We start from the raw sequence: 27,684 nt of genomic DNA, 5'->3' as shown, positions 1-27,684 counted from the left end.
ATATTAATCCTTTACCAGTTGCATAGTGTGCAAATTTTTTCTCCCATTCTGTTGGTCGCCTCTTATTTTCGTAAATATTTTTAAATATTTTAAATTTTTTTATTTATTTGACAGGTAGAGTTACAGAACTGAGAGAGAGACAGAGAGAAAGATCTTCCTTCCGTTGGTTCACCCCCCAAGTGGCCGCCATGGCCAATGTTGTGCCCATCCGAAGCCAGGAGCCAGGTGCTTTCCTAGTCTCCCATGCGGGTGCAGTGGCCCAAGGACTTGGGCCATCCTCCTCTGCCTTCCCTGGCCACAGCAGAGAGCTGGACTGGAATAGGAACAACCGGGACTAGAACAGGTGCCCATGTGGGATGCTGGTGCCGCAGGTGGAGGATTAACCAAGTGAGCCACTGCGCCGTCCAAGTTGCCTCTTATTTTTGATAAACATTTCCTTCATAGTGCAGAAGCTTCTTAGCTTGATGTCATCCCATTTGTCTATTTTTGTCTTCATTGCTTGTGCTTCTGGGGTCTTTTCCAGAATCAATGTCTTGCGGAGTTTCCCTAGTGTGTTTCTCCAGTAATTTGATGGGATCAGGTTGTTATAGATATAGGAATTGACCCATTTTGAGTTGAGTTTTGTAAATGATAAAAGATAGGGTCTTATTTCTTTTTTTAACTTTTATTTAATGAATATAAATTTCCAAAGTACAGCTTATGGATTACAATGGCTTCCCCCCCCATAACTTCCCTCCCACCCACAACCCTCCCCTTTCCCGCTCCCTCTCCCCTTCCAGTCACATCAAGATACATTTTCAATTCTCTTTATATACAGAAGATCAGTTTAGCATATATTAAGTAAAGATTTCAACAGTTTGCACCCACACAGAATCACAAAGTGAAAAATACTGTTTGAGTACTAGTTATAGCATTAAATCACAATGTATAGCACACTAAGTACAAAGGTCCTACATGAGGAGCAAGCGCACAGTGACTCCTGTTGTTGACTTAACAAATTGACACTCTTGTTTATGGCATCAGTAATCACGCAAGGCTCTTGTCATGAGCTGCCAAGACTATGGAAGCCTGTTGAGTTCACCGACTCTGATCATATTTAGACAAGGCCATGGTCAGAGTGGAAGTTCTCTCCTCCCTTCAGAGAAAGGTACCTCCTTCTTTGATGACCCGTTCTTTCCATAGGATCTCACTCACGGAGATCTTTCATTTAGGTTTATTTTATTTTATTTTACTTTTTTTTTTTTGCCAGAGTGTCTTGGCTTATTTCAAACTTCTATATGTGTATATCCATTTTTTTCAGCACTATTTGTTGAATAGAATATCCTTTCTCAGGGAATTGATTTCTGCTCATTTTTCAAAGATTATTGTGTTTATAGATTCATGGATTAATTTTGAGTTTCTGTTCTGTTCCATTTTTCTGCATGTCTATTTTCATGCTAGTACAGGCCATTTTGGTCATAACTGCCCTGCAGTATGTCTTGAAGTCTGGTATTATGATGCCACTAGTTATATCTTTGTAGCTTAAAATTGTTGTACTGATTTGTAGACTTTCATGCTTCCATATGAATTTTACTATTGGTTTATTTAGATCTGAGTAAAATGTCACTTGCTCTTTGATTTGGATCACATTAAATCTGTAAATTGCTTTCTGTATAATAAAAATTGTGATGATATCAATTCTAATACATGAGCATGGAAGATTTTTCCATTTTTTTATATCTTCTACTTTTCTCTCATAACTGTTTTGTAATTTTTATTGCAGAGGTCTTTCACATCCTTGGTCTAAATTTATCCCAAGTATTTAAGTTTTGCAGCTGTTGTATATGGGATTGATCTTAGAGGTTCTTTCTCAATCATGGCGTTGTCTGTGTATACAAATGCGATTGGATTTTGTGTATTGATTTTATATCCTGAACCTTCACCAAATACCTTGTCAATTCCAATAATCTCTTAATGGAATTCTTTGGTTCCCCTATACATAGAATCTTATCATCTATAAACAAGAATAATTTATCTCCTCCTTTCCAGTTTATACCCATTTGAGTTCTTTTTCTTGCATAATGGCTCTGGATAAATCTTCTATAAATATTTTGAATAGCAAAGGTGAGAGTGGGCATCATTTTCTGGTTCCTGATCTTAGTGGAAATGCTTCAAACTTCTCACTATTTGGTATGATGATGGCAGTGCTTATATCACATATTTATTGATTTGTGAATGTTGAACCACCTCTGCAACATGGTCTGAATAAATGACATTTCTTATGTGTTTCTTGGATTCAATTAGCTAGTATTTTTTTGAGGATATTTGCAACTATGTTCATCTTTTTCTACTTTTGTAATTAAGGTGATGCTGCTCTCTTAGAAGGAATTTTGGAGTATTCCTTCTCTTTCAATAGTTTTGAATAACTTGACAAGAATTGAAATTATGTCTTCTCTAAAAGTCTCATAGATTTCAGCAATGTTGTCATACAGTCCTGAGCTTTTCTTTGTTGGGAGGATCATTATTACTGATTCAATTTCTGTATTTGTTATTGGTCTATGTCTTTGTAATTCAAATTTTATAGAATGTGTATGCTAGGTATCTATTTATTTCTTCTGGATTTGCGAATTTTTTGGCATATAGCTGTTTGTAATTCCTGATAATTTTATTTCTGTGACATCCATTGTGATTTCTTCTTTTTTTCATCTTTGATTTTTTTTTTTTTTTGACAGGCAGAGTGGATAGTGAGAGAGAGAGACAGACAGAAAGGTCTTCCTTTGCCGTTGGTTCACCCTCCAATGGCCGCCGCGGCCGGCGCGCTGCAGCTGGCGTACCACGCTGATCCGAAGGCAGGAGCCAGGTACTTATCCTGGTCTCCCATGGGGTGCAGGGCCCAAGCACTTGGGCCATCCTCCACTGCACTCCCTGGCCACATCAGAGGGCTGGCCTGGAAGAGGGGCAACCGGGACAGAAACTGGCGCCCCGACCGGGACTAGAACACTGTGTGCCGGCGCCGCAAGGCAGAGGATTAGCCTAGTGAGCCGCGGCGCCGGCCTCATCTTTGATTTTATTGGTTTGAGTATTCGCCCTCTTTTTTTGTTTAGTTGGGTAATAGAATATCAATTTTCTTTATGTTTTCATAAAATCAGCTCTTCTTTCATTGATTTTTCTATCATTTTTGTTTAAATTTTATTATTTCTTCTTTATTTTAGTTATTACCTCCCTCCTACTAATTTTAGGTTTGGTTTGTTGTCATTGTTCTAAGTCTTTGAGATGCATTGAAAGCTAATATATTTGATTCCTTTCCAATTTCTTGGTGGAAATGGCTATAAACCTCCTTCTTAATACTACTTTTGATGTATCCTATAAGTTTTGATATGTTGTGATATCATATTCATTCATTTCCCAGATTTTTTTTTTATTTCCCTTTGATTTCTTCTATTACTCACTATTCATTCTGAAGCATGAGAATCAGTTCCCATGGATTTTCATGTTTTCTAGACATTCCTAAGATGTTAATTTCTTGCTTCTTTCCATTGTGGTGAGGAAAGATACATGGTATGACTTTATTTTTCAAATTTGTTGAGACTTGCTTTATGGCCTTGCATATTATCTGTGCTAGATGAAAAAAAATTGTATTCTACAACTGTGGGATGAAGTGTTCAGTAGATATCAATTCGATCCATTTGATATATAGTATACACTAGCTATATTGTTTATTTCTTGATTTTCTATATAGTTGATCTGTACATTAATAAAAGTAGGGTGATGAGGTCTCCCTTTAATATTGTATCAGAGTCTATGCTTCCATTTAGATCCATTAATATTTGTTTTAAATAGCCACATGCTCTAGCATTGGGTGAAAATACATTTAGAATAATCACAACTTCCAGTTGAATTGATCTCTTAATCATTATATAATATTCTTCTTTGTCTCTTTAACAGCTTTTTTTTTTTTGTAAAAGTTTATTTTGTTTGATATTTAGACGCTACCCTGCTCATTTTTGCTTTCTTTTTGCATGGGATCTCTTTTTTCATTCTTTTACTTTAGTCTGTGTGTATCTTTGTTGGTGAAGTATATTTCCTATAGGAAGAAAATAGATGGGTCTGGTTTTTTTAAACCATTCAGCAAGTCTGTATCTGTTAATTGGAGAATTACAGTCATTTACAATCAAGTATTATTATAAGTAATTACTTGTTCTTACCATTTTTTCTTCTTAAATCTTCCCATTATTTACTTTGGATTTCCTTTGTAATTTTACTACGTTTTTCTACCTTCACATTTTTTCATAATTATCATTCCCTGTTTATGTGTGTAGCACATCCTTAAGACTCATTTGGAGATAGGAAATTATTTAAAAGTGAAATTCAAACAAATATCACATGTGTTTGGATAGCTATTTTGGCTATTGACTTCTAAAAAAGATTTAATTATTTATTTTGAAAGTCAAATTACTGAGATGGAGAGACAAAGATGGAGGAGGGTTCCAGGAGAGCAGAATAGCAATGGGACAATTTACTCTCGGCCAGGGGAAAATTGTAGAAAAAAGTGAAGAAAGTACATTCTCAGGGGGAAGTTGCAGGGAAAACTGCACTGGAGATACTGCAGAAGTCGTAGAGACACAGTTGATCCCTATGGAAGGTGCAAATGTATAGCAATGACAGGGACACAACAAACAACCTCAGCACCCCTGAGCTGGAGGAAGTGCAGCTTTGGAGAGTAAGGTGTGATCAGACTGCAAGGACCTGTGCCTCTGTTGATACAGCCAGAGAGAAAGCCTAGCTGACTACAATGTCTTTGAGTAAGGCTCAGAGATCTGAGGGGAACAGAGCACCCATGCAACCAGAGAAAAAGAAAAGGGATAGGCCTCTCTCTCCCCATCCTCCACCATAACTGCCAGACAACCAGATGTGAGAGGATATATGTAGGTCGCAATTCCTGTAGCTTTTGTGTGCGCACCCAGAAACTAGCAGAGACAGTCTCTATCTTTTCAGCAGAGGCACCTGCTGCAGCTTCTGGGCACCCACCCAGTAACAGTTCAGGAGCCATTCTGACATAAATACCACCTGCAGAAACGGTGTTTTCTACTGACTTTGAGTCTGGCTGTGAGGATTAAAAGGAGGTTGGGGGCACCCACACAGGACTGTGAGGTGGTCCTAACCTCTCCACAAATCACAGGTCTTGGGCAACAGGGATCAACCCACCTAGGCGGAGCACACACAGGCAGCAGGCTCTGGGAACCTCTCAGCCTCTCTGTGGACAGGACAGACTAGCAGGGTAGAGTGGATCCTCTTGCATCCCGTGACTGTGGGAGCCCTGAGTGGTGAGAATGTTATAATACTCTGTCTGTATGAGAGGATGCAGGGTGTGGCTGGGTCTCTGGGCAATTAGTGTGAGCAGCTCCACATGCACAGAGATATCTGATTGCCTCGGGTGGGTCACTGCATGGATCTGGACTAACGCTGAGGACTGCACAGATCCTTTGTGCAGTCCATGTGGAAGCATGGATGAGTATTACACACACTGAGGGCTAATACCGAGGCATTAATCACTTTAGAAGAGAGGAGGTGAGGATGTGATCAAGCCAACAGAGGCAATCCTACAGCCAGTTCTGTTAACAAGAGGAGATCTACCAAGCCCTAATTGAGTGTTACCCTGTATACTCGCCCCACCCTGGAGCACTGACCAAAGCTCCCTGGCCACAAACAGCAGACACCTCTGGGTATCACTGAAAGTACAGACATTCCACTAAGCCACAGAGGCATAGTTCAGAGAGAGAGAGAGATAGAGAGAGAGAGGGAGAGGGGGAGAGAGAGCTTCCATTCATTGGTTCACTCCTCTGATGTCCACAATGTCCATGACTGAACCAGGATAAAACTAGGAGCAAGGAATTCCCTGCAGGTCTCTTGGATAGGTAGCAGAGGCCCCAGGTAGTTTGTCCATCTTCCACTACTTCCCCAGGTGCAATACCAGGGAGCTGGATGGGAAGTGGAGCAGCCAGGAGTGAAACCAGAACCAATACTCATATAGGATGCTGTTCTCACAGGTGGTGGCTTAACCTGCTGAACCAGAACACTAATTACTCCATCCCCACACTACCCCAATTCTTAGTCCAGGCATTAAGCATGTATGTGTGCTTTGTATGGGCATACATACATATGTGTATTTATGGATGTTGTCACTCTCTCACATGCAAACTCCTAAAATACAGTCTGTTGACTACTTACTGCTCTTTCCACAATACAAAGAACAAGTCTTGCCACATATTACAAACTCAAAAATGGATGAATATATGATGAGCATTCCCGCTTTTTTTAAAGGATATAAATGCAGTTTATTTCCTAAGACAAGACTTTACAAACTCAGAACACAAATTAATTTTTAACTGTTTTTATTTTATAGTGGTCCATAGAAGTTTTTTTTTGTTTGTTTGTTTAGTAATGGATAACTTAAGTCTTGAAAAAAGATGTATTTAATTATGTGGAGAAAAACATTACTAACATATTCATCTATATATGATTCATTCTATATCGCTTAAAATATAATGAAAGTTATAAATAAAATATCAGTACATTAAGTGTGAAGAGAATGCTATTCTAATAAATATTCTGGAAAAACAAACAAATAGTAAATTTACTGATGATCTATTACTTTGAATTTCTATTTTTTAGTAGAATTAAAGTGTGAATGATCAAATCTTTAAATTGTACTTCAAAACAAATTAAATTTCTGAACAGTGATTTGATGTTTCAAAGTCTGGAACAAAAAGATGAACAGCTGCTTACTGAACGACAGATAATCAGTAAATATTTCAGAATGAGATCAAGAATAATACCAGAGTAAGGCAATACAGTTATACATAAGAAATAATTTAATTATAAACTTTTGCATCTGAAAGTATGCTCTAAGAAAAAAAGTCCTAAATCACTTAAATATTAAGACTAATCAAAAAAGTTATTTTATTTTATTCATGATTTATTTTAATGACTATTTCTCTAAAATAATTGCTTTTGTTTTTAGTCCTCTAGAAGATTATTCAGCCAGGAAAATATCATAAGCCAAATTTCCTTTGCCAAATATTTATTGATTACAAAGTGAGTCTCAGACATTAGAGAAGCTAACATTTTAAAGACAAATTGTCCTTACATGAATTCATTTATTGAGTCCTTGAACTATTCAATTCAATTGAAGTTATTGAGCAATTGTGTAATAACAAAATCAAATGCATGTGAGTAATTTTAAGTCAGTAAAAGAACAATGAACTAAGATTTCTTGGAATTGTACATTAGTAAGTTTAAAAGTAGAATTTGAGCTAGATCTTAACTATATTACATGTTTTAATATAAAAATATAATATTAAAAATAACATAAAATAAATAAAATGAATGCATAAATTAAATAAATAAAAATAACAATAAAAATAAAAGAGGAAATAACAGAGGAAAAACGAGGAAGAGTGAGAACATGAGTGGAGGGAGTTTGGATGGGAAGTATCACTATGTTCCTAAACCTGCATATATTAAATACGTGAAAGTTGTTTACCTTAAGTAAAAAAAAAAATTAAAACAAATGAATAGGAATTTAATAAGGAGTTTTTTATCACTGTGAAATTTCTGAGTGTTCCTCTACTAGAGGATAACTATCCTAATAAATTTGTTTAAACTCATACAATGAGCACACCGAGTGCAACCTTATTTGTAAAGTATGGACTTGTGAGATGAAGATGTCAGTGTAGGTCTATCAGCTGTACTAGAAGTACCACTCTGGTGAAGGATGTTAATAATGGGTAAACCTGGCCAGCACCAAGGCTCACTTGGCTAATCCTCTGCCTGCGGCACTGGCACACAGGGTTCTAGTCCCGGTTGGGGTGCCAGATTCTATCCTGGTTGCTCCTCTTCCAGTCCAGCTCTCTGCTGTGGCCCGGGAGTGCAGTGGAGGATGGCCCAGGTGCTTGGGCCTTGCACTCACATGGAAGACCAGGAGGAACCAACTGGTTCCTAGCTTTGGATTGGCACAGTGCACTGGCCGTAGCAGCCATTTGGGGGGTGAACCAACAGAGGGAGGACCTTTCTCTCCGTCTCTCTCTCACTGTCTAACTCTGCCTATACTTATGTGGAGACAGTGAGTAAGTAGGAAAAATCTGTATAATCTTCTTAATTTTGCCATGAACCTAATAGTGCTCTCAAAAAAAAAAAAAAAAAAAGAAGTCTATTTTTACAATATGAAAAAACATTTTAGAAAGACAGGGGCCGATGATGTGTTGTAGCAGGTGAAGGGGCTGCCTTCAATGCCAGCATCCCACATGCACTCTGTTTCATATTCCAGGGACTCTGCTTCTAATGCAGCTCCTTGCTAATGGCCTGGGAACAGCAACAGAAGATTTCCTAAGTGTTGTGGCCCCTGGAACCACATGAAAGACCCAGAAGAAGCTCCTGGTTCTTGGGTTTGGCCTGGACATCTCTGGGGAGTGAACAGCAGATGGAAGATCTCTCTCTCTCTCAATCTCTCTCTCTCTCTCTCTCTCTAATGCTGTCTTTCAAAAAAAAAAAAAAAAGAATTTTAAAAAAAGCAAAGGCAGGGGCCAGTGTTGTGGCACAATTTGGGTGCCAGATTGAATCCTACCTACTTTATTGCCAATCTAGCCCCCTGCTGATGGCCTGAGGAAAGCAACTGAAAATGGCCCAAGTGTTTGGGCTCCTACCACTCATGTGGGAGACCCAGAATAATCTCCTCACTCCTGGATTCTGCCATCTGGGAAGTGAACCAGAGAATGGAAGATCTCTGTCTCTCTGTCTCTCCCTCTCTATTTGTAACTCTGCTCTTCAAATAAACAAATAAATATTTTAAAGGAAAATATATATTAAAAAGGTGTGTCAGAATGCTATAGCTGTTAAATAAAAGGTGGCCACTGGATATGATTTTATTCTTCAATGACAGGAATTGATTTTAAAGGTTTTATTTTCTGCTTAAATTGAACAAAATTTTACATAGCACCGAATACCTTGGCAAGAAGTCACAAGTGCTTAGAGAATGAATGCCTTTAGCCCTGTTTTTAGTGAAAATGTGAACTTCCAAGAGTGCATGTGTCCTCAAGGTTGTCAGAGTCTAAAATGTGCCTCCTAAAGAGGGTATCCATTTACTTCATGCTCTGCTGGTGTTTAGCATGTGTCAACAATGAAGAAAAAGAGAAGATACTATGTGTGTTTTTTTTCCTTTTTGCCAGACAGAGTTAGACAGTGTGAGAGAGAGACACAGAGAAAGTTATAGACTGTGAGAGAGAGACAGAGAGAAAGGTCTTCTTCCATTGGTTCACTCCCCTAATGGCCGCTATGGCCGGTGCTTTGCCGATTGACACCAGGAGCCGGGTGCTTCCTCCTGGTCTCCTATGAGGGTGCAGGGCCCAAGCACTTACGCTATCCTTCGCTGCCAAGGCTATGGAAGCCTTTTGAGTTTGCCGACCTCAATCTTATTCAGACAGGGTCATAGTCAAAGTGGAAGTTCTCTCCTCCCTTCAGAAAAAGGTACCTCCTTCTTTGATGGCCCCATTCTTTCCACTGGGATCTCACTCGCCGAGATCTTTCATTTAGGTCTTCCATTTTTTTTTCCCCAGAGTGTCTTGGCTTTCCATGCCTGAAATACTCTCATGGGCTCTTCAGCCATATCTGAGTGCCTTAAGGGCTGATTCTGAGGCCAAAGTGCTATTTAGGACATCTGCCATTCTATATTGAATAGCAGTGGTGAGAGTGGGCATCCCTGTCTGGTACCAGATCTAAGTGGAAATGCTTAGAGGGTGTTGTATTTTATCAAATGCTTTCTCTGTGTCTATTGAGATAATCATATGGTTTTTCTTCTGTAGTCATGTGATTATTCCTAGCAAGGGTTGAAAATAGACTATTTTTGTGCAGAGGAAGGAAAATGAATTGTTTATGTGCATCTACAGTAATGCTTCTAGATCTTATTTCTTATCTGCCTCTCCATGATCACAAAGATTTCACCTCTCTTTTCCACTTTAAAACAAATATAATCACCATTCAACAAGGTAAGTGACTCAAACTGCCTTCTAATTACTGCAACAAACTCATAGTCCAGGATCGGTGAGTGACTTGCTGTCTATACCATAATAGATTTGATTTTGTTTGATTTTGTAAGCTGTGCCTTTAAGAAATCATGTTATCAGCCATCCCAAGTCTATTTCTCTCACATGACTCATGTTTAATAGAGGAAAAAGGACATAAAATATATAAAAAAATTGCCATTGGGGAATTAAAATGAAAGACAAATGCTGCTACTCCATGTCAACTTGTGGAGGCAGATGGAATTATTTGATTACTCCCTGATTTTGTTCCCTAGAAGAGTTGCATTTCTAAATGCTTTCTCAGATCCTGGCTTTATCCTTTAAGAAGTTTTACTTATCTATGATTTTTCCATGGCTATGCAGTTTTCCATAGCCATGGGTTCTACATCCTGACTTAACCATCTTCAAATTTGAAGTATCTTTTTTTTAAAGATTTATTTACTTATTTGAAACTCAGAGTTACACAGAGAGAGGAGAGAAAGAGAGAGAGAAAGAGAGAGAGAGAGAGTGAGAGGTCTTCCATCCAATGGTTCACTCCCCAATTGGCCGCAACAGCCGGAGCTGTGCTGATCTGAAGCCAAGATCCAGGAGCTCCTTCCAGGTCTCTCATGCAGGTGCAGGGGCCCAAGGACTTGGGTCATCCTCTACTGCTTTCCTAGGCCACAGCAGAGAGCTGGATTGAAAGTGGAGCAGCCGGGACTTGAACTGGCACCCATATGGGATGCCAGCGTTTCAGGCCAGAGCATTAACCTACTGTGCCACAGAGCGAGCCCCATGTATCTTAACAAATGTCCACTAAATGCGTGTAGATTTGTTTTTCTTATCATTATTCCACAAATATAGTGTGTAACAATTACTTGCATAGCTTTTACATGGTAATAGGCATTATAAGTAAACTAAAGTTTATCTGATATATGCATTTGTAACCTGCAAGTTCTGCATTTATAAAATAAATGAAAACCCTCAAATTCTGAATATCCATCAGTGTTCTAGAACCAATCCTCTGTGGATACCAAAGGATGACTACCTGTATTATCTATCTATCTATCTATCTATCTATCTATTTTGCAAATCTGGTGCTTATTTGGGGAATTGTAAATTGTCTAAATCCTCCCAAATCTGTGTGATTTAGTTTGTTGTGTTGTGGCTTATATTTTCTTTGGCAGTATACTTCATTCCAAAGTTATCAGTTGGGGTAAGCATTTGGCACAGCAGTTAAGATGCATCTTACGAAGTTCACAGCCCATATTAGAGTGTCTGAACTCAAGTCCTGGATCCACTTGTGTTTCCTGGTTCCAATTTATGTGCACATAGGGAGGCAGCAGGTGATTGTTCTGGTATTTGGTTCCCTTCTACTCATGTAGCAGACCATACTGAGTCCTGGGCTAGTGGGTTCAGTCTGACCCAGAAATGACAATTGTGAGTATTAGGGAGAGAATCAGCAAATGGTACCACAAACTCTATCTTTGCTCTGTCTCCCTCTTTCTTTAAAGCAAATAAGAAAAGCTAAAAATAAAATAAATTGCCGTGCCTTCTATAATACACATGTGTTGTCAGTTATATGTTTCAATAAACTTACCAGAATTTTCTGCAAAGCATATTTCTTAATTTCATTTATGTAATTTATTATTTTATTATGTCTCAATCTTTCAAATTTACAGTGGCAATGACAAAATTATCTGAAGCCACAAAATGGATAGCATGTCTGATTCATTTTACAGTGTAATAATCCTGTGATGTTTCTGATTCTTTTCTTTCTCATTCTGTAATTATTATCATTCTGACCATTGTAAACACTTCATCTTGAAAAAAGTCACAAAACTAGTGTCCATTGACCAAATCTAGATGTGCCCATCATTTTATAAATATTCTGTAAAAATTGTTTCATTGTAGTAGTAGATTTGAATAATTGTGACAGAGACCATATAACACACAAAGTTGAAACATTGAATAACTGACCTTTTACAAATAGTTAATTGACCCCTACCAGATTAATTTAGCTTATATTATTAGTTTCAATTTATTTCAAATATTTTATTGAATTATATAATGCATAAAAAATTTTTAACTCTCACCTCCCTATCACTTTTACTTGCTTTTTATTTCTGAACTGGTAAAACCCATTATTTTGCTTTGGTAGCATCCCACATTTTTATTATCTGAATTAAGCTATAACAAGTTATCCAAACATCTCAGGGACAAAGCAAATCAATTTATTGTTCTCATTCACTAATAATCACATATAAATTTATTTAGGGTGTGACTTTACACTCATAATACTTTTTTTCCATTTTTATATTTCTTCCATCACTTAGAAATTTAGATTTCAACTGGATCCTCAATAGCAGGAAAAAAAAAAAAGGAAGAAGGAAAACAGCTGATAATGTCGAAGGACTTAAGGGGCTGGTTCTGGAAGAGGCATTAATGTATTCTGCATCGCCACTCCTGACAGCAATTGAGAATGGGAGATTTAACTCTAGGGCTAGAGGGAAGAATGTGTAGATTTTCATTAGCGTGTGTAAACTCTGATGAAATAATCTGAGTGCATCAATTAAACAGAGTGTATTAGGTTAACAGGTGAGTTTTCCTAGTTGAACTTAAATTCACTAGCTGTGAGCTCTGAAAACTAGCAGAAACTTGTTAGTGTCTTTTTCAAACTTAAAGTAAAATTTTCTCTGTGTACACCATTCATTACACAGGTAACATTGACTCTTTGTTAATGCATGTTAAATATCTTTGGATCAGAATAATTTAAATTGAATAAGCTTTCAGGACAAAATATTATTTAGAGTAATTGTTCAAGGACATAAAGATCTATTTACTAGTCACATATATTTAATATGATCACAGTAGTGGTGGCATTCTGCCTATCTTTGTACTTCTTGCTTTCTTTAAATAACTGGCAGATGAGATTTACAAATGGAATCTTTGAAAAAAAAATTAAATTGAGGCAAGTAGTGTGGAATGGTGATTGCCAGAGTCTGGTGTTGAGTGTGGAGTTTGGGATTATGGAGATATTGGCCAAAAGTGCCAAAATTTAAGTTAGTTAGAAGGAATAAGTTCAAGAGATCTATCTTCTATTTTGTATCATAGTAATACAAATGAGAATATATCACACTCTTTATATAAAACTGTATTTGAAGGCAGAGAGTGGAGAAAGAAATTGATAGGGGGGCACTGAGAGCATCTTCCATCTAGTGGTTCAATTCCCAAGTGCTCACAAGAACTGGGACTGGATAGCTCTGGAGCTAGGAACACAGACTTCAATCAGGGTCTCCACATGGGTGATAGAGATCTACATACTTAGTCATTATCTATTACTTCTAGTACACGCATTAGTAGGAACCTAAAACTGGAAGAAGAGCTTGGACTCAAACCCAGGCACTCAGATTTGGGATACAGGCATTCCACATGGCTTATAAACTACTTTGCCAAATGCTAAGTTCCACAATGTATTATATTCTTGGAAAATATTAAGCTGTTATAACTCATAAACCAATTCAGTAATTTCACAGCTTACAAAATAAACATACAAAACAACAGTAATTTTTGTATGCTAATGGTGAACTCACAGAAAGAGAAATCAAGAAATAAATCACATTCACAAAGGCTACCTAAAAATCAAGTATTGAGGAATAAATATAATCAAAGAAGTAAAAGCTATCTGCAAATAAAATTATCAATAATTGATGAAAGAAATCATCAAGGACACAAGAAATGGAAAGATATCCCTTGTTCATGGGTCAGAAAAAGCATATCATTAAGATGTCTATATTACCTAAAGCAATTTATAAATTCAGTGCAATCCCTATCAAAGTACCAATTGCATTCTTTACAGAGTTAGACAAAAGCAATCCTAAAATTCATAAGGCATAGCAGAAAACCCTGAAAAGTCATATTGATCATGAGCAATAAAAACTAAGTAGGAGGCACCATAATACCTGACTTCAAAAATACTACAAGGTTATATTATGAAATGTTAATGGATCTAAAAGGAGACATAACACCAACACAATAGTAATAGGAGACTTCAACACCTCATTTTCATCAATGGGCAGATCAACTAGACTGAAAATTAACAAAGAAGCAAGAGAGCTAATCAGCACCATAGACTGAAACCTAACTGATACCTACAAAACTTTCCATCCCACATTTGCAGAATACACATTCTTCTCATCAGTGCATGGAACTTTCCTAGAATAAACCACATGCTAGGCTATAAAATAAGTTTCAGCAAATTAAAAAGATAAAAATATAAACCATACAAAACATCTTGTCTGACCACAATGGAATGAAGTTGCAAATCAAAAACTCAAGTTTCTCAAGAACATGTATAAACACATTGAATTGGAACAGCATGCTCCTTAATGAACAATGGGTCAAGAAGAAAACATAAGAGAAATAAAAAAAAATTCTTGGAATGAATGAAAATGACAATACATCATATTAAAGTTTATAGGATACAGGAAAAACAGTGTTATGAAGAAAGTTTATAGCAATTGGTTCTTTACTGAAGAAAATGGAAAGGAATCAAATAAATGAGCTATTAATACATCCAAAGGACCTAGAAAAACAAGCATAGACCAAAGTCAATATTGGTAGGAGGAAAGAAATAATTAAAGTTAGAGAAGAAATAAATAAAATTGAAACCAAGCAAACAAATTAGATAGCACTAAATAGCTAAATTGGAATAGCAACAAACATATGAACTATCAATGCATCTCAAGGATCTAGAAAAACAACAGCAAACCAAATCTAAAACTAGTAAGAGAAAAGAAATAATTAAAATTAGAGAAGAAATCAATAAAATTGATTCCAAAAAATATAAAAGATAAGTGAAGAGCTGTTTTTTTCTCTTTAAAAAATAAAATAAAATTGGTACACCTTTGGGCCAAACTAACAAGAAAAGGTGGGAGAAGATCTAAATAAATCAGATTAGAGATGAAAAAAGGAAATGTAACAAAAGATACCACAGAAATAAAAAAGAATCATTGGGAATTACTACAAAAAGCTGTATGCCGAGTAATTAGGAAACCTGGAAGAAATGGATAGATTCCTGGACAAATGTAGTTACCAAAATTGAGTCATGAAGACATACAAAACATAAACAGACCGATAATTCAGAATGAATCAGTAAAAAGACACCTTCAACAACAACAACAAAAAAGCCCCGGACCTGTGGCTTCACTGCTGAATTCTAGCAGATATTTAATGAAGAGCTAATTCAAATTCTACTCAAGCTATTCAAAACAATTGAAAGGGAGGGAATCCTCCCAAAATTCTTCTATGAGGCCAGCATCACCATAATTCCTAAACTGGAAAATATAAAACAGAGAAAGAGAACTACTACAGACCAACATCCCTGATGAACATAGATACAAAACTCATCAACAAAATACAAGCCAACTAAATCCAACAACACATTTTAAAGAAAATGCACTTGGACCAAGTCAGATTTATGCCTGGTTTGCAGGGATTGTTCAACATCCATAAATCAATCAATTTTATGCATTGCATTAATAAATAGAAGAACAAAAATATATGATTATCTCAATAGATGCAGAAAAAGCATTTAACAAAATACATCATTTCATGATGAAAAGCTTAAACAAATTGTTTATAGAAGGAACATTGCTCAACACAATCAGTTCAATTTATGACAAATCTACACCCAGAATTTTACTGAATGTGAAAAAACTGAAAGCTTTTCCATAAAGATCCAGAACCAGACAAAGATGCCCACTCTCACCATTGCTATTCATGGAAATGTTAATCAGAGATTTTAGGCAAGAAAAAAAAAATAAAGACATACAAATTGTGAAGGAGAAAGTTAAAAAAAAAATCTCCAATTACAGATGACATGATTCTATATATAAGGAACCCAAAGGACTTCACTAAGAGACTACTGGAACTCATAAGAATTTGGTAAAGTGGCAGGATATAAAATCAACATGGAAAAATCAATAGTCTTCATATACAAAGACAATGTCATGCCTGAGAAATAGCTTCTGACATCAATTCCATTCAAAGTAACTACAAAAATTTTTAAGTACTTTATAATAAATTTAACCAATGATGTCAAAGATCTCTATGATGAAAATTATGAAACATTAAAGAAAGAAATAGAAGAACACAAAAGAAGTTGGAAAAATCTTCCATGTTCATAGATTGGAAGAATGAATATAATCAAAATGTCCATACAGATTTGATGAGATCCCACCCAAAATGCCTAGGATATACTTCTCAGATATACAAACAAAGATGCTAAAATTCATATGGAAACATAAGAGAGCCCAAGTAGCTAAACCAGTCTTATAAAACAAAAATAAAGCATTAGGCATCACAATACTGCATTTCAAGACACACTACAGGGCAGTTATAATCAAAACAGCCTGATTCTGGCAAAATAAAATAAAATAAACAAGCAAAAATGGACATATAGACCAATGGAAGAGAATAGAAACTCCAGAAATCAATCCATGCATTTATCATCAACTTATCTTTGACAAACAAGTTAAAATCTATCTGGATCAGGGATAGTCTTTTCAACAAGTGGTGCTGAGAAAACTGGATCTTCCTGTGAGAAGTATGAAACAAGACCCCTTCTTTACACCTTACACAGAAATCCACTGAAAATAAATCAGTGGCATAAGTCTATTACCCATTACCGTCAAAATACTAGAGAACATTGGGAAAACTCTGCAAGACATTGACATACACAAGAGTTCTTGTAAAAGAACTTTTCTAAGTTTTCTAAGTTTCTAAGTGCATATGTAAATTGTGCTTCTGCACAGCCAATCAAAACTGAAATTGACAAGTGGCATTATTTCAAATTGAAAAACTTCTGCAATGGAAAAAAATAACACTTAGCAAATTGAAGAGGCAACCAATAGAATGGAAGAAAATACTTGCAAATTATGCAACTGATAAAATATTGATCTACAGAATCTATAAAGACTGAAGAAATTCAACAACAACAAAACAAACAATCCAGTTAAGAAATGGGCAAAGGACTTGAAAAGGCACTTTTTAAAAGAAGGAATTCAAATGGCCAGAAGACACATGAAAAAATAGAATCACTACCATCACGGAAATGAAACAAAGAGGATGAGAGAGAGAGAGAGAGAGAGAGAGAGAGAGAGAGAGAAATGACCCATCTAATGGTTCACTCCCCAGATGGCTGTAATGATTGTAGCTGGGCAGGCTGAAGTCAGGAGCTAGGCTCTTCTCTCAGTTCTCCTACATGGGTTAAGGTGTCCAAATACTTGGGCCATCCTCCACTCTTTTTCCAGACACATTAACAGGGAGCTGGATTAGAAGTGGAGCGTCCAGGAACTCAAACTGTCACCCATATGGGATGCCTGTTCTACAGGTATTGGCTTACTCCGCTATGCCACAGCACCAGCCTTCTGTCAACAGATTTTTGACAAAATATTCAGACCATACAGTGGAATAAAGATGATCTCTTTAACAAATGGTGCTGGAAAAACTGGATGTATATATATGTAGAAAAATGAAACTAGATCCATACCTCTTACCTTGTACAAAAATGAACTCAAGGTGGATAGAAGACCTTAATTTAATAACACCTGAGACTATGAAGTTACTGGAATAAAATGCAGGGGAAACAGTCGAAGATATTGGTGTAGGAGATGACTTCTTGGACAAGACTCTCATAGCATAGGCAAAAGAGCAAAACTAAACCAGTGGGACTATATAAAACTCATAAGCTTTTGCACTGCAAAGGAAACAATCGACAGAGTGAGGACACATCTCACAGAATGAGAAAAAAATAATTGCGAACAACTTATATGACAAAGGATTAATATCCCAAACATATCAGCTACTTAAAAATTCAACAACAAAAAACAACCAATCCAGCTGAGCAATGGCAAAGGACTTCAGTAAACAGTTCTCAAAAGAAGAAATACAAATGACCAATAAATATATCAACAAATGCTCTATATCGGTAGTGATCGGAAAAGTGTAAATCAAACCACAATGAGATACCATCTCACCCCTGTTAGAATGGCTTTTATCTAGCAGACAGGAGGTAACAAATACCGGCAAGGAAGTGCAAGAAGGCAAGCACTAGACACTTGATGCATATGTAAATTGTCATAGGTACTGTGGAAAACATTGTGGAGATTTCTTAACAAACTAGGAATAGACTTGCCACATGGTCCAGCAATCCCACTACAGGGTATATACCCAACAGGCTCTAATACAACGTATCAAAGAGATTCTCACACCACTCTGTTTATAGCAGCACTGTTTACAAAAACAATATTTTGAATCAAACAAAATGTGAAGTAATACTTATCTATAAAAAGAATGAAAAGAATGAAATTCTTCTATTTGCTGCAAAATGGACATAAATGGGGTATATCATATTGAGTGAAATAAGCTAGACTCAGAAAAATACTGCATGTTCTCACTTAAATGTAGGAGCTAAGGTTTGAAAAACCAATAAAAGGGAAAGAAAGGCAAAAAAGGAGAAAGAAAGGAAGGAAGGTGTCTGTGTGTATCAGTATTACTGCAGGTATAGTTGTAGAACTTCATGTTATAACTTTTTCAAAGGCAGTGTTGAGAATGTTGTACTGCTGTGGTTTTTATTATCTTTGATTACTTTGAGGGTTGCTATGAATGGGGTACATAGTCATTTTTCCACTCAATTGTTGTTTGTGGCTGTTGTCTACATATGGAAAATGGCACAGAACAGAGGGGGGGAGCAGGATACAAATTGCAGCCAAAACAAAATTTATTTACAAGGTGGATGATCAACTGACAGCTTGCACACAGAGACTGAACACGAGGCAGATGACCCAGACATCAGCAGGTTGAACCTTTTTATATCCTGGATGGTCTAGCAGATCCAGAGGGGAGGTGGGGATTGCGAGAGGGAGGTGAGTTTCTCCATGCAAATGTTGGGTTTTGTAACAACACAGCAAACTCAGGATTTAATAACATCACTCTCATAAGGACTATCTTCCAAAGGCATGTCCTCTCTTCTTCATCTCATCTCCAACTTAATTGGAAATCTTCTGCTTTCTTAATATCACTAAGTCCCACAGGAGTTCAGGGGCAAAATCATATAAACACCATAGTAAAGTGGAATTTAAAGTGGACTTCTACTTACATATGCTGTCACCTATGTATATCTATTTTGAAGCATGTTGGCAAGTAAGATATATACAATTAGTATTTGCCAATTAAAAGTAAATACATATTTAACCTGAAAAATTTGAAAGAAGAAAATGAGCCATATGAGACACTGGAGCAGCAATGAAATTGTGAAGAAATTAAATCAATTTCTGTAGAAAGAATGCCAGACCACTTATTTCCTGAAGGAGTATAAACTCTTTCTCAGTATCTCCATAGTCTGTGATGGATCAGACTAATGAATATGAGAATAACTTTAAATGTAGAGCACTTTTCACTCACTAAAAAGAAGCTAATTTATTGTGCAAATCATTCTCTTTGGAAATTTAACCTTCGTATTTGAACTTTTAAGGAAATTTAAAATTGAGCTTTAATCATTCCCTGAAAAAAATACACAGTCAAAGCCCTCAAGGGTTACAAGGGATTTACACTCAAATTTGCGACAAGATGATATTCAACTGTGATTTCTTTAAATACCTTTATATCATTTGAAGCCACTGCGAACTCTCTAATGCACAGTGGATTAGGCAGTTGAGCATGTTTGGGGCTGGGCAATTGAATCATGAGTTAAATGTTAGCCTTGAGAGCCAAGTAATCTTAAAAGAGATTTTTTTGAATTAATTCATGACCATGCTGCATTTTTGTCTCTGGTCTAAAATTCTACTGCGTATCAGGTATTCCAAAATATACAGGAAAAAACAAAGAGCCATAGTAATTAATAATGCCTGGCTTTTACCTACTGCCTATAATGTGTCTTGCTACAAAATAGATTGCCTTGGTTTATTGATAAATTTGAGAATAATAAAGTAGTAAGTGTAGTTATCATTCATCTATCCCTCTATCAATCTATCTCCAATTTATCATACCCCTCCCTAATCCTCCCTTTTTCCTTGATATGAAGTGTACCAAGAAAGCACATGTCCGTTTTCTCTCTTCCATCCGTTTCAGAAGGGCAGATCTCCAGGAGGAAGAGAAATTTGCAGTTGTATTACACTGGTTACACCTGTGAGGATCTGTCGGCCAGGTGCTGATCTGTAGGTCTTGGCAGCCCACTTGCCTTCACATATAAGCCACATATTAATAATGAGCTATTGAAACCTCTGCCTGAACACTCTTTAGTCTTATTTCTGTATCATTTCACACTTCAGGAGACAAGGAAATGCTGCAAATTGACACACAAACAGAAAAAAAATTAAATCTTTTCAATTCATTACATATACTTCTCAAATATATTCATTTAAACTTTAAATAACATTTTATATGTTTAATCAATCTGTACATATAGATAAAATTCTAAATAATGAAATTAGACAAAAAATACATAAAATGTATTTTTCAAACTTGCTGTCTCCTCTGTAAAAGGCTTTCAGAAATCTACTGAATTGAAATAAAATAGTTAGAATAGTTAGAATACTTTTTAAATGTCATGTCAATATAGTTAAAATGTATAAAACTCAGAATTATGATTAGTCTCGAGTTGAATTTTAAAATATGTTTCTTATAAACATTTGCAGCTATAGTGATCTAAAATGTGTTACTATAAAATTTCATTGCCATTAAACAAAATTTAGGGTATATTAATCCTTGATTTTCTGTAAGTCTTGAACAGTACAAAGGGTAAAAGACATCAATATTTCAAGTGTTTCAGCTATCATCAATGACATCCTCTAGAGTAGTTTACCTCTTAGATTTTTAGGAGCAGAAAGAAATAGAATGGCTAGAGTCATAGATATTGTATTTATTCTTCCTTAGGACGCTGCTTATTTCTAGACTGACTTTCTGTGCCTGTAGTCTGGGAACTATGAGTACCAGCAAATCCATTCAACATACTTTATTGGGTATCCAAGGCAGAAAACAGTTTTAAAGCTTTTGTTTTCTCATTCATATTAAAAGTCTCCTCTGTCTTCAGAGATATCACTTAAACTCCCTGGATTCAATTATAGTTTCTCTATTAATATTGGGAGGAGAATAAATCTATAGCTTTAGCTCAAAAATAAAATGCTTTGTGATAATATACAGAATTAATGAGAATGTTGTGTAAACCAGGAATCCATGCAGAAGGAGGGATTTTTATAGAGGAAATGAGAAAATTAACTAGAATATTAACTGCTTTGAAGGATTTAATATGTGATTTATTGAACTCAGGCAAACAATCTGTTTACTGTTCATGGAGGAAAATAATAGCCAAGAAAGTAATGAAAAATAAAACACGGCTTTAAGAGCCTTGGTACCTAGTTTTAGGCTTTGAGAATGAGAAAAAAATCATTCTTACTAAGTTGCCATCGATCTTGTGACTCAGAAACTCTACTCTTACATTTTTTGATTTGGATAATCACAAAATCCCTTATACTTCAAATAGCATATTTCTATGTTCTTTATATTAATAAGATGTTCAATTAAGAATCATATAAATTCTTTTGACTAGCAAAAAATTCACAGTATGATGACATGGATTGTGTTTCTATGAATTCATTTGTAGTAATGAAAGTCAAGTACACCCAACAGAAAGGCAAAATATATGGGAAACATTTTTGCAAGGACTCATTCCAGGTATCTGTGTCATTTGTACCCTGTAAAACAAATGGATACTCTACTGCATAAGATAAAGTGTAGAGAAATGTGCTATTTGTGGCAAAGAGAGCAAAGATTTATCAGTGACTTCTTCAAGATTTAGCAGTGGCTCATGCCCCTCTCCCAAAAAAAGAAAGAAAAAATATTTTTTTCGAGAGTCGTGTCATGTGTTAGTACTTTGATTCTCGTTACCTTTTTTTTGTTTTAGAATTACATAAATTCTAAAACTACATTATTCATCATATACTAAACATATACTATACATATGCATATATATAACTATGATTACTTAAAGTAATTACATCTTATAAACTGTTACAGTAAGGTTGTTAATAATTGTTATTTTCATGCCATTAGAAAAACTAAAAATGATTTTAGTATCACATTTTTAGACTGAGATTATATATATTGAACATAAACATATTCTAGATTAAAAGCCACATAATATTACAACTTCCCAATAAAGAAATAAATTTTATCTAACTTCATAAAGACATGGCCATTGTTTAAAGTTAACTGTTTCTGCAAGCCTTTTAAAAAGAATTTTGATGTTGTATAGAAAGATTTAAAAAGTCATAATTTCAATAAAATTAAGTTTGAGGACTAAAATTTGCAACTTACAGCAAAATGTGTCTGCAATAATGATGTATCTGTGTCCAGGAAATATGTAAGCAATTGGAGACAAATCCACATATTTTTTATTAAATACCAGACAAGTAATACAGGTCTAAGAGTCAAGAATGAAAAACATGACCATTATATTGTTATTATTATAACATTAAAGTTGATGAGAAAATACAAGAGTCTCCATTGACGGCCTTGGAGATGTCTTCAGGAGAGCGAGGTACAGATGAGTTCAACAAGAAATGGAAAAATATATTTCATAGGTAAGACAAATAAAATCTAACAAAGATTATAGGAAATTCTTGGGAACAAGAACTTTTTTAGAAAAAATAGTGTATAATTTTTGTTATATTAACATGAGTGAAATACGTATCTGTTAGAGAATTAACATTATGAAACACAGCTTTGATTATAGAAGCAGGACTTTGATTTGTGCTAGCAAATTTTATGTCATGCAATTCTAAGATTCAATTTCTTCCCAATTCACATGGTATTGTTTTATACCACATGCTATTTATTGGAGAATTTTTTTTGTTTAAAATTAGAACCCAAAAGTTATATCTATATAACTAGATCCTGTAGAGTGCATGTGTATGTATATAACTGAATCAAACAAGTATTGAAATTATCTTCACTTTTTAAGTGTTTTTTTAAATATTTTCATCTAGTTAAAACATGTACATAAATTTTCAATATTTATATTTATCATTTTTAAAAATATGTTTATAATTTTTATAGTGATTCATAAAAAGAGTTGTTAAAGTTCTTTATTCCTCATTTTTTCTCATATTTCCAAAACTTGAATATGTGTTTTCTTACTAATGTCCTAAAGATCTTACTGTCCTTTTTATGTTTCAAATGACCATTCTTCAATTTCACATATACCTTTTCTGCTTGACCTTAACTGGCTTTATGAGTCCTTATTTTTTTTTTTTAATTCATTGATTCATTTGAAAGCTGGAGTTACACAGAGAAAGGAAGAAATAGACAGATTTTCCATTTCCATTGCACTCTCCAGATGGGTACAGTTGCCTGGGCTGGGCCAGAGCATAGTTAGCTGCCAGGAGTTTTTTTTTTTTTTTTTCTGTTTTCCCACATGAGCTGAGGGGCCCTAGCACTTGGACCATGTCCCGTTGCTTTTCCCCTGGCCATTACCAGGGAGATGGATGAGAAGTGGAGTGGCTGGGACAAAGACTGGCACCTGTATGGAATGCTAGTGTTACAGGTGCGGGCCTTACCCAGTGCGCCACAACACTGGACCTGAGTTTTTCTAAGACTTATATTTGTTTCTTTTTCAAGATATGTAACTTTTTGCTTAATTTCTCATCTCAATCCTGTGTTGATCTTATTCAATTTAGTTGTGCTTGTATATTCTCTTATATACAATTATTCTTATAAAAATTCCATGAATTCTTCATAAGACATTTTGTTCAAGCCCCTTGATTTAGAATCAGATGTTGAGACATTTTGTTCCCTTTGAGGCATAATCTTGCCATGCCTTTTGTTACTTCGTGTCTTTGTCTTGATATTTGTACAGATGGCATATCAGTTGCCTCTTTCATTTTTAAAGGGTTGCTTTCATGGATTGAAGGCCTTTTTTCCTGATGATGTATCTTTAAACATCATTCTGGTAGGCTTTTTTGACTATAGTCACAGTTGCACACTGAAGTTCAGCCTTCCTGTACCTTTTCTGGTGTGCTTGATGGCAGTGATGAAGGGATGTGGGAGTGTCCTTTCTTTTTTTTAAACTTTTATTTAATGAATATAAATTTCCAAAGTACAGCTTATGGATTACAATGGCTCCCCCCCCCCATAACGTCCCTCCAAACCGCAACCCTCCCATTTCCCACTCCCTCTCCCCTTCCAGTCACATCAAGATTCATTTTCGTTTCTCTTTATATACAGAAGATCAGTTTAGCACACATGAAGTAAAGATTTCAACAGTTTGCTCCCACACAGAAGCATAAAGTGAAAAATACTGTTTGAGTACTAGTTATAGCATTAAATCTCATGTACAGCACACTAAGGACAGAGATCCTACATGAGGAGTAAGTGCACAGTGACTCCTGTTGTTGACTTAACAAATTGACACTCTTGTTTATGGCATCAGTAATCACCCTAGGCTCTTGTCATGAGTTGCCAAGGCTATGGAAGCCCCCTGAGTTCACTGACTCTGATCATATTTAGACAAGGCCATGGTCCAAGTGGAAGTTCTCTCCTCCCTTCAGAGAAAGGTACCTCCTTCTTTGATGACCTGTTCTTTCCACTGGGATCTCACTCGTGGAGATCTTTCATTTAGTTTTTTTTTTTTTTTTTTTTTTTTTTTTTTTTTTCCCAGAGTGTCTTGGCTTTCCATGCCTGAAATACTCTCATGGGCTTTTCATGCCTTAAGGGCTGATTCTGAGGCCAGAGTGCTGTTTAGGACATCTGCCATTCTATGGGTCTGCTGTGTATCTCACTTCCCATGTTGGATCATTCTCTCCATTTTTGATTCTATCAGCTAGTATTTGCAGACACTATTCTTGTTACTGTGATCCCTTTGGTTCTGAGTCCTATCATTATGATCAATTGTGAACAGAAATTGATCACTGGGACTAGTGAGATGGCATTGGTACATGCCACCTCGATGGGATTGAATTCGAATCCGCTGGTATGTTTCTAACTCTACCGTTTGAGGTAAGTCAGCTTGAGCATGTCCCGAATTGCACATCTCTTCCCTCTCTTATTCCCACTCTTATATTTAACAGCGATCACTTTTCAGTTAAGGACACTCCCTTCAGTAACAACAAAGTGATCAGGGTTATAGCTGGACTGCATGTACCCAACAAAGCTTGGGCAATGTTGGGGAGGGAGTCATGCAGGGCCAGGCCCAAATCTGGATCAATGTGGACTGCCCAGGAGGAAGAGGGTAATGGAGGAAGTGCTTGGGGCCACATGTGTGTCCAAAGTTATTAGGTGCTGACTCTGCAAAGGGTCACACTCTTCCTTCCAAGGGAGTAGGATGTGCCTTGCTGTGAGGAAGCATATGTATACTATAGTGCATATTATTAGTTGGGCTAAGGTGATGGAGTCATTGTCCCAGAAGATTCCACTTGAGTTTAGAAGGGTGTGATCTTTTAATTCCAGTGTCTATAAGGATTCGGGTGGAAGTATGCTGTAGTTACTTTCATCTAGGGAAGTTTGCAGTCAAACCAATGGCTCTTTTCTCAAGATTGTGTCCTTTTTCCATAGCCTATGCTGTGAGAATTAGGAAGGAGATAATACGAGTTCCCTCCCTGATGTGAAACAACTGTGTCTACCCCAAGGGATTTTCCATGGTGGCCTCCAGAACTCCGCAACTGTGAATCCTTCCAATAGCTTAGACTCTAGACAACTATTGTACCTGGAGATAAGGGCTGCTGGGCCGGTCCATTTACTCATTCCCTTGCAATGAGAACTCCCCCTAGCCATGCAGCTAGAGTCATAGCTGCTGGTACTTTGTTTCTGTCTTAACTCTGTCTTTCCTTAGCTTTTCTGTGTTTCTTTTGCTGAGTTAGTGTTATCTCTCAGCACTCACCTCAAAATGCAGTATTTTATTTGATATATTTTTCCTCACTGTGGAATACAAGACAAATGCTAAGCACTACTATTTGGGCAACTTGGAGAGCCTAGGTGTATTTTTTATTTCTTATTGACCACTGCTAATACATAAGACTCAAGATACCAAGTATTGTTTTTTATTTTTTATTTCCTAATATCTGAACCAGGTCAGGCATATAACAGGAAAATAAAATGTACTTGTTGAATGAATGAATACAATTACTTATTCTCCTCCAATAATTTTAGTCCTTTAATACTTAACTATTCATTTCTTGAGAACAATGCATTATTTCTTAAACATGCATCTGAAATTAACCCCATGAATCCAGAAATAAGTCATCGGATACACAAATGATTTAAATTTATTTCTTACTGTGTAACTTCCCCCAAATTAAACAGCTCTAAAAACAGAACTTTCTGAAAAATATATCCATTGACATGAACTTCAGTATATAAAACTTGGGTTTTATAAAAAGAATAAACTATCTTCTGTTTGATTATATTTTGCTTTATGCCTCGCATGGAATTGCTGCCTTGGGATTTTTTCTTCTTGAAGCCAGCTTTTTCTTGATCAATAGGCTTTTCCTTAGAGGGATCATTAGAACACAAGTTGACATTCATTAGTATTTAGAAGATGAACAACATAATGCATTTCCTTTTTCTTTAACAATCTGATATTATTTACTTCAATATGCAAATCCATGTCTTGACAACAAGTAAATACATGACTATTGTTGCCTGAGTTTCAGAGCTAACAATGCAAAAATGACTCTACTGGGATTACCTGTATATTAAAATGACTTGATAGTTTAACCACAGCCTCGAGTTGCAAGGAAAGATATTACTCAATTCTTAACTTTTGGATTAGAATGCAGTTCTTGGAAGTGATTTTATTTGATTTTACAAAAAGAAGAATAAAGAAAGCTATTTTGTTTATGTCTATGCTATTGTAATAATTTATTTTTTAAAGTAATTACTAAATCATTTTAACTATTATCTAGACTTTTGACATAAAACAAAAGCACAGTGTGTATGAAATCAAAACCCTATTCCTAGGAAAGCAATATCAGGTAATTCCTTCCTGCTTGTTAAGTGCAATGTGGTCACAAAAAAATTCATAGGAATAGTAATTATCACAAGAAGGTTACATAGTTCATTAATTGTTAACATATATTGTTCTAAAAAGAGCACAATGAAAAAAAAAAAACCCATATAATGCTAATGTTTTTAAGATGTTAGTGATTTCTTTAGATTAAATTTAAACTTTAAAATGCATGTGTTCAAGCTTTAGTTATCCATCTTTTTTTCCACAGGTAAAAAACTAAAATTTTCAACTACCTTAAAATAAATTCATTCTTTCTTTATATACATGTCTTTGAGTTTGAACAAGTGAATTTGACACTACTACAACAAACAGGATATAGAATAATCCCAGCATTTCTAAGAATTCCATTATGCTGTTACTTTGTATTCAAAACATTACTTCCAATCCATAACAACAACTAATTTATTCTTAGTTTTTATGTATTTTACTTTTCCAGAATGTCATAGATATGGAATCTGACAGTAAGCAATGTTTTGAGATTGAATTCTTGCACTTACCATAAGTCATTTGAGATCCATCCATATTGTTGCATAAAACATTAGTTCACTTTTCTGTATTGCTGAGTGTGAATGCATCAAAATTTATCCA

General features: G+C 35.7%; 1 pseudogene; it reads left to right on the top strand.

Moving 5' to 3' along the window:
• The window catches only part of LOC100346626 (hydroxyacyl-thioester dehydratase type 2, mitochondrial-like), a 98,471-nt pseudogene that overhangs the window by 30,128 nt on the left and 40,659 nt on the right, over positions 1-27,684 (top strand).

This window comes from Oryctolagus cuniculus, chromosome 9 (genome assembly GCF_964237555.1).
Source record: "Oryctolagus cuniculus chromosome 9, mOryCun1.1, whole genome shotgun sequence".
In the NCBI taxonomy this organism is placed as follows: domain Eukaryota; kingdom Metazoa; phylum Chordata; class Mammalia; order Lagomorpha; family Leporidae; genus Oryctolagus; species Oryctolagus cuniculus.
This window is presented reverse-complemented; position numbering and strand designations above follow the sequence as displayed.